Genomic DNA, 7,610 nt, shown 5'->3' on the forward strand with positions numbered 1-7,610 from the left:
ATCAACTAAAGACAGTAATGAGCTGTGAGATGATTGCCCTTATGAAGGAGATGAGGATTCAAAGCTTCAGAGAAGATAATACTAGGTTTTTGTTGTTATAGGTCTTCTCTTTTCTCTATTTATCTCTCCCTCTGGATAACCTCATCAGATCCCATTGGTTTAATTACCATCTCTATGCAGATGCCTTCAAGATCTGCTTCAGGTCCAGTTCACCAACTGCCTATTAGACATTTCAAACTGGATGCCCCAGAGACATGTCAAAATCGGCATGTCTAAAATTAAACTTAGCTAAAAAATATTATCTAAAAATATTACCTTGCACTCCCAAACCCTGCTCTCTTCCAAACTTCCCTCTTGCCCTTTACAATCTCCTTTATCCAGCTATATTGCCCTTCCAGTGTTTTCTCGTATACAACACTCTTTTACCTACGTCTGTATTTTTTTGTAAACTCTCCCCCAGCTCTCAGAATCCCCAGTTACCTTCCAAAAGCAAGTCAAATGACACCTTCTACATATATAAAGCCTAGAGTCTCTCATTATAAAAAGTACTTATTTTTCACATATATATATATACATATATATATAGTTATTTTATATGCACATATCGTCACCACTAATAGAATAAAAGCTCCTTGAGGGCAGGGATGGTTTCTGTTTTTGTCTCTGTCTTACCAGCATGTAGCAAAATGCATACATAGGAAGCATTTTAAAAGTGCTCATTGGAATAGTTTCAGAGAAATTCAGGAGAACTTGAGGTAAGCAATTTACCCAGTAACATTTTAAAGAAAAGCGACTTTGAAAACTAACGTTTTTATGTTTAATGACGAGTCTCTGCCTTGTTTGTATGTGGTGGCCTGTGTGTTGTCATTTCCCCACTGATCAATGAGCTCCTTGAGAATAGGGAATGTTTGCTTTTCTTTGTTTCCAGAACTTATCATGGCACGTGGCATCTAATAGTATTTGCCATGTAAATGCTTGACATTGAGTCCAGAGGACTAATGATTCCTAACAGGGATGATGGACTAGATGTGTAGAATAAGACATCCATTTTGGGGCATAGCAAATGTATGGATTTGCTTTGAATATTATTCTTATATGTTACAGAATGATGTTTTCTTTTGTCATTTCTTTTTCTTTGTGGAAGGAAGAAGGTAACTATCATGTTTCCTCGATAATAAGACACTGTCTTATTAATTTTTTTGGACAGAAAAACACCAGAGGGCTTATTTTCAGGGGAGGGCTTATTTTAATGAACATTGACAGCAATTTTAATAAACAGGTAAATGTGAACAAAAAAATGTACCTTTATTCAATAAGCAAATCACTGGGGAAGAACAGGATGACGCGCTCACTGCTGCAGCTCTGATTGGATGCAGCTCGGAGTGCGGCCTGCGTTTCACGGGGCGAGGGGGGAGAGAACGGTGCATACAGAGGGTACCGTAATGTAGCATGTAGCGCAGGGGATCACCTTCACTACAGTAGCAATCTCAATAGGGCTTATTTTCAGGGGAGGGCTTATTTTAGAGGAATCTTACACAGTAAGAGGAGGGCTTATTTTCGGGGAAACATGGTAGCAATAGTGTTACCAAGAACCATAATTTTTAAATAAGAAGGCCATACAAACATTTTTAAATGTGCATAAAAGAACAGAAAGCAGATCAGAAGGAATCACAGATAAGGGCAACTTGGAAGGCAACATGTTAAATTTATCTTATACTTTAAAAAAGCAATTTCTATGTAATAGAGAATTGATGTTTCACATATAATCATCTTCTTCTGTTCTACTTTGTTCTTAGAAATGTTGGGACTTGGGGGGCAATTTTTATGATATTCAGATTAAGTAATCTGAATAAATATCTGATTTTTTTTTTTTTTTTGCTTTTTGGAGGGGGGAAGGTAGGGCGATTGGGGTTAAGTGACTTGCCCAAGGTCACATGGCTAGTTTTGTGTTAAGAGTCTGAGGCCAGATTTGAACTCAGGTCTTCCTGACTCCAAGGCCGGTGCTTTACTCATTTTGCCACCTAGCTGCCCCATAAATATCTGATTTTAGGAATCTGAATAAAATAAATTATTTATCTAAATGAATTAAATATGTATGTGTTTAATGCTTGTTAATTGATTGCTAATTAGATGTTCTAGATTATGTCAATCGGTCCTGAACCTGCTTCATTCTATGCATGGATACCATACCTCAAAGACAGTCTTATTGCCTGGAAACTCTTTCTTCCAACCAGTTTAGTCAGAAATAAGACCATTCAGACAAAGTTGTAATGTTGGGCTGGGTTCTGTAACTAAATATGGATTTCATGAACTAATAATACTGTCAGTAAACATTTAGTAAATGCCTACAATTTTCATAATAGAAGCAAAGATTCAGAGCTCAAAGAGGATTCAGAAGTCATGCAATTCTATCCTCTCATTTCACAGGATAGGAAACTGAGGCCCAGAGAAGTTATGTGACTTGTCTGAGGTATAAGAGGCAAAACCAGGATTCACTTAAGATTGTATGACTATAATTTTAGAGCTTTTTTCAATGCACCATGCTGCCTGGTGCTTAGATTAATACAAAATTAATAAAACAAGATTCCTTCCCACACAATGTATAGCATCCAGTAGAGGAGGAACTAAGTTAGAGGCTAGAATTTGTGACTTGGAATCCAAAAGACCTGAATTCAAATCCTATTATTCATACTTACTAGCTGTTTGACCATTAGCAAGTCACTTACTCTAATTGATTTTTTCAGTTTTTGTTTTTTCCATCTATAAAATAAGGATAACAGCTACCTCAAAGAATTGGTGTAACACTCAAAGATTATTAATGTGTTTTGCAAAGCTCACGAATGAATGAATGAAAGTATTTATTAAGCCCTTACTATGCCAAAAGCACTGTGCTGAGCACTGGAGATACAAACTGAAAAGTTAGTCAGTCCTTGCTTTCAGAGAGTTAACATTCTTCTTATTTTTTTTTTCAAACAAGAAAGTAGAGAGGATTTATTACACAGGTGTCTACACTTAGCCATAGAGAACATCAGTATGGAATGACAAAGTCCCATGGCACAAAGTCAGGAGTCAGGTAAGTGGAATCTGCGTGAAATGATGGCATGGCCTCTTGTCAGAGAGGTGTCAGATGGTGTAGCTGGTAGAGTCGTTCCCATGGTGGGTGATGTCTCCCGAAGGTTTCCGCTTTTCTCAGAATGTCACCAAGGGTCATTCCATCTCTTCTTCTGTGGCCTCGGTGGTCAGAACAGTCTGGTTACTTGGACCTCTGCCTCATCTTTCTCCTCTTGCCTAGGCATTCGCTTCTTCCTCCACTTGGCTCTCATGGCGCAATGGAAGTCACTTGACAAGATGATGCTAAGAAAGGTAGTTAACATTCTAATGGAGGAAATAACACATATAAAAGGATTCAACTGCAAACAATATGGAAAAATGTCCCATATCCTTAAGACTCAGCAGTAAAACAAATGTTGATGTCTCTTCTTTAAGGTCATTTCCACTCATAAAATAATATGTTTCTGATAATTGTTACATAAATGTGAATTAATTCAGATGTAATATAAGATGAAACAAGTGCATAAGAAAGTCATAAATAAAGTGCTATTCATCATTATCATTGTCATCTCACACTAACATAGAGCCTTAAGGTTTATAAAATATTTTCTTCACAGAAACTCTATGAGATAGGGAGTATAACTAATTATGCACATTTTAGAGATGGGCTTCCTTTCTGGGTGTTAAATATGAGATTAACCTAGGTACATAGCAGAATAAACAGAATCAATGTCCCATTTAATTAACAACATCTCCAGTTTTTGTTGCTGAGTTGTTTTCATGTTCAAACATCTCTAGTATATGGCCTTTATTTACCTGGGAAAAGCACGTGTCAGGACACCTTGGAGCTTAGTCAAATCAGCTAGTGGTCTTCCTTCTTCTATAACCATTGAAAAGAGAGGAGAATTCAAAATAAGAACCTTCAGCAGGGGGCCCAACATAGGACAGAATGAGAGCAGTTGTGTTGGGGAATGAAAATCGCTCTGAACTCAGTCAGGAGAGACCACTCTTTGAATCCTACTTCCAATACTCACTAGCTCTGTGACCATTGTCAAATTACCTAATGTCTTTGAACTCTAGTTTACATTAATGCTAACAGTACAAGCAGAACAGTGTCTATAATACTTATCTCACAGGGTTTCTATGAGGTTCAAATAAAATAATGTATACAGGAAGAGATTTTTTTTTTTTTATACAGGGGCAACTAGATAGTGCAGTGAATAGAGCACTGGCCCTGGAGTCAGGAGGACTGGAGTTCAAATACAGCCTCACACTTAAAAGCCATGTGACTTTGGGCAAGTCACTTAACCCCAATTGCCCTCCAAAAAGCAAAAGAAAAAAACACCAATAAAGTAAAATTATATATATATATATATACACACACAAAATAATAATGTTAGGTAATATTTAAATATTTAGCAAACCTTTAAGTACTGTATAAATGTCATTTATCCTCACCATGGTCATCACCACCATTATTTTTCATCATCATCATCATCATCATCATCATCATCATCATCATCATCATGTGATTTCTATAGACAATGGTTCTGAATACCCGGGGTTACGCATATATTAATTCTACCACCAGGTTGGCCTTACAGTAAAAAAGAAATCTGTTTATTCTGGATCAAGGTAAAAATGATAAGGTTTCCTCTGAGAAATAATGATAATTCTAATAATGATATGGTGCCTCTACAAAAAATCCTCAGTCTGATTGGGAAGCTGTTACAACTTACAGTTCAAGTCTAAGTGCAAGGGTTGGTCATTATATGGGTAAGATGTAAACTGTCAGCTTTGTAAGTACTCATACTGGAGTGGAGCAATCCATTTCACCCTTGGTTCATTATATACTCCAGAGAGGACAATTGCTGACATAGCACAGCAGAAATGAACTTCCATCCATTGAGCTATTGCCTCACTTTGGTCTTTCAAAAAAATCTAATGCAATAATAAAATAATTTTTGCCAAAGGGTAAGATTAAGTTAATAATGAAATGGTTCTGGTTTGAAACTAGGGAAAAGGCAAGGGTTTTAAAATCAGCCAATTCAGTTACTCTAAAATGACATTTTATCATATTTCCAGATTCAAAAAGTCTTGTGCAACTTCTAGAAATAACAAATATTAAGAGGATTATAGAATCTCAGAGTTTGAAAGGACTTCAAACATCAAATCTTACTTGTACCTGAACAGAAATCCCTTTTACCCTATAATAATAATAGCCTACATTTAAAAAGCACTTTAGGGATTGCCAAGCTCTTCACATGTTATTTCATTTGCTTCTTACTACAACCCTGTGAGGAAGGTGCTATTTTAATCCTCATTTTGTAAATGAAGAAATTTAAATTGAGTGATTTGACCAGAGTCACAAGGCTAGTAAGTGTCTGAGGCAGGATTTTAGTTCAGGTTTTCCTGGTTCTAACTCCAGTACTCTATTCATCTGAACTACCTAGTTTCCTCCCTAACAAGTTGTTTAGTTTTTCTTTCTTAGAAGGCCTCCAGCAATGGAGAACTCACAAACTACTAAAGGAAGCTTATTGTATTTTTCAAAAGCTCTAATTTATAAGGAATTTTTTTTCTCATGAAAACCAGACTATTTGTAGCTTTCATTCCTTGCTTTTAATTCTCCCCCTTTGGAACTAAGCAAAACAAGCTTTATTTTTCTCTGTGACCATCCTTAAAATATCACATCTCCTTTAAGTCTTTTATTCTTCTGGATAATCGTACCCAGTTCTTTCAACTGATTCTAAATATGACATGGTTTTCTTCACTCACCATACTGTTCTCTCCCAGATGGAGCCAGAGAAATGGCTAACATGGAAAAGTGGAATCAAAAGGATATCCATGTGCAACTTATTCATGAACAACTCAGTCAACAATATTTCAGCAAAGAAGTGCCCTAAAAATGTCTAACTCACTGTTTTGTTATTGGAAATGGAGGAGTTAAGGATGGCAAATCAGGACCAGGTCATCGCCACCAAAAGTTATAGGAAGGCTATGTTTAAGGACCCCAGATTTAATGATCAATGCAATTTATGCAAGGAAGTGGTAGAAACTGTTCCTGAAGAATTTAGCACTTGTAAAATACCTAGCCAAGTATGATCTGGTGGCTGAAATTATACATCAAAACCTTGCATTTTTCATGAACTGACAATTGATAAATCCCCATACTACACATACAGGTGTCAAAGTATCTTTGAGAACTTGACCAAAAAAGCTAGATTAGAATTAGATCATTATAATAGAATAATTTGTTGCCCACAATCACAACTCATCCATAAAATTTAAGGACATTTATAACATATATTAACATATCAGTTATATAGTAAATATGGAACAATAAGCTTTCAAAATACAGAGACATAGCCAAAGAAACAAAATCATGGCGGGGTGGGGGAGGCAGAGATGATGCAGTAGATAGCATTTGCTTATCCTATCTGCTACTGCAGGTGTGTATCAAGGTTGTTTTCATATGTGTCTGCAAATGTTAAGCTTACAGCCAAATATTCTTATATGACTACAAAAAGCAGGTATTTCATTCATTTATTCAATAGCCCATAGAACATTAAATATAAAAGAATAATAATCAATTGGGGAATGGCTTAATAAGCTGTGGTATGTGAATGTAATAGAATACTATTGTGCAAAAAGAAATGATGAAAAAAGCAAATTTCACAAAATGCTGGAAAGACTTTTATGAACTGATGCAAAGTGAAATGAGCAGAACCAGGAAAACATTTTACAAAGTACCAGCAACACTGTGTGATGATCAACTATGAATGGCTCAACTGTTCTCAGCAACACAATTATCCAAGACAAGTACAAAGGACTCAAGAAGGAAAATGCTATCCATGTTCAAATAAAGAATTGATGGACTCTAAATGCAGATCAAAGCACACCTTTTTCATTTACTTATTCTTTCTCATAGTTTTTCTTCTTTTACAACTGTGACTAATATGGAAATATTTTTTACATGAGAGGACATGTATAAACTAAATCAAGCTGCCTACCATTTTCAGAAGAGGGGAGAGGAGGGAGAAAAATTTGAAATTCAAAATCTTGTAAAAATGAATGCTAAAAATTTTCTTGACATGTACCTGGGGGAGAAAATAAAATGCTGTTAATAAATAAAAAAGAAAAATAATTGGGTAGCAATTTGTCCCAAAAGTCTCTGAACTTCAAACAAGACGAAAATGAGAAAATAGGTGAGCTTTCTGTCTCATTTTACCCAGAACCAGACCACCACAACATTTTCTTGGCTATCTTCATACCACAGCTCAGGTATCCTTTCATTTCAAATTCCCTTTTATATTTTGTCTTTTTCCATTGGATTGTAAGTTCCTTCAGGCCTGGTTGCATGTTTGTATTTCTATCCCACATGCCTGGCTGGTAGTAAGCACTTAAAAAAACTCCATCCATCTACTTATCTCTCTTCCTCACCCCTTCCCTCCCTCCTTCCCTCCTTCCCTCCCTCCCTCCGTCCCTCCCTTCCTTCCTCCCTTTCTTCCTTCTTTCCTTCCTTCCTTCCTTCCTTCCTTCCTTCCTTCCTTCCTTCCTTC

At 36.3% G+C, this 7,610-nt stretch overlaps 1 long non-coding RNA gene across 1 annotated transcript in view; it reads right to left on the reverse strand.

Moving 5' to 3' along the window:
* Nucleotides 1-3,258: 3,258 nt before the first annotated feature.
* Nucleotides 3,259-7,610, reverse strand: part of LOC138176209 (uncharacterized) — an 11,844-nt gene continuing 7,492 nt past the window's right edge. Inside the window, exons 2-3 of the long non-coding RNA XR_011172189.1 lie at nucleotides 3,868-3,931; nucleotides 3,259-3,375 (exon numbers count right to left, since the gene is read on the reverse strand). This is a non-coding gene — a long non-coding RNA (uncharacterized lncRNA). The remainder of the gene's footprint in view (nucleotides 3,376-3,867; nucleotides 3,932-7,610) is intronic.

Source organism: Petaurus breviceps, unplaced genomic scaffold, assembly GCF_028583685.1.
Source record: "Petaurus breviceps papuanus isolate PSGF00001 unplaced genomic scaffold, PetGlider_PUasm1.0 84, whole genome shotgun sequence".
Lineage (NCBI taxonomy): Eukaryota > Metazoa > Chordata > Mammalia > Diprotodontia > Petauridae > Petaurus > Petaurus breviceps.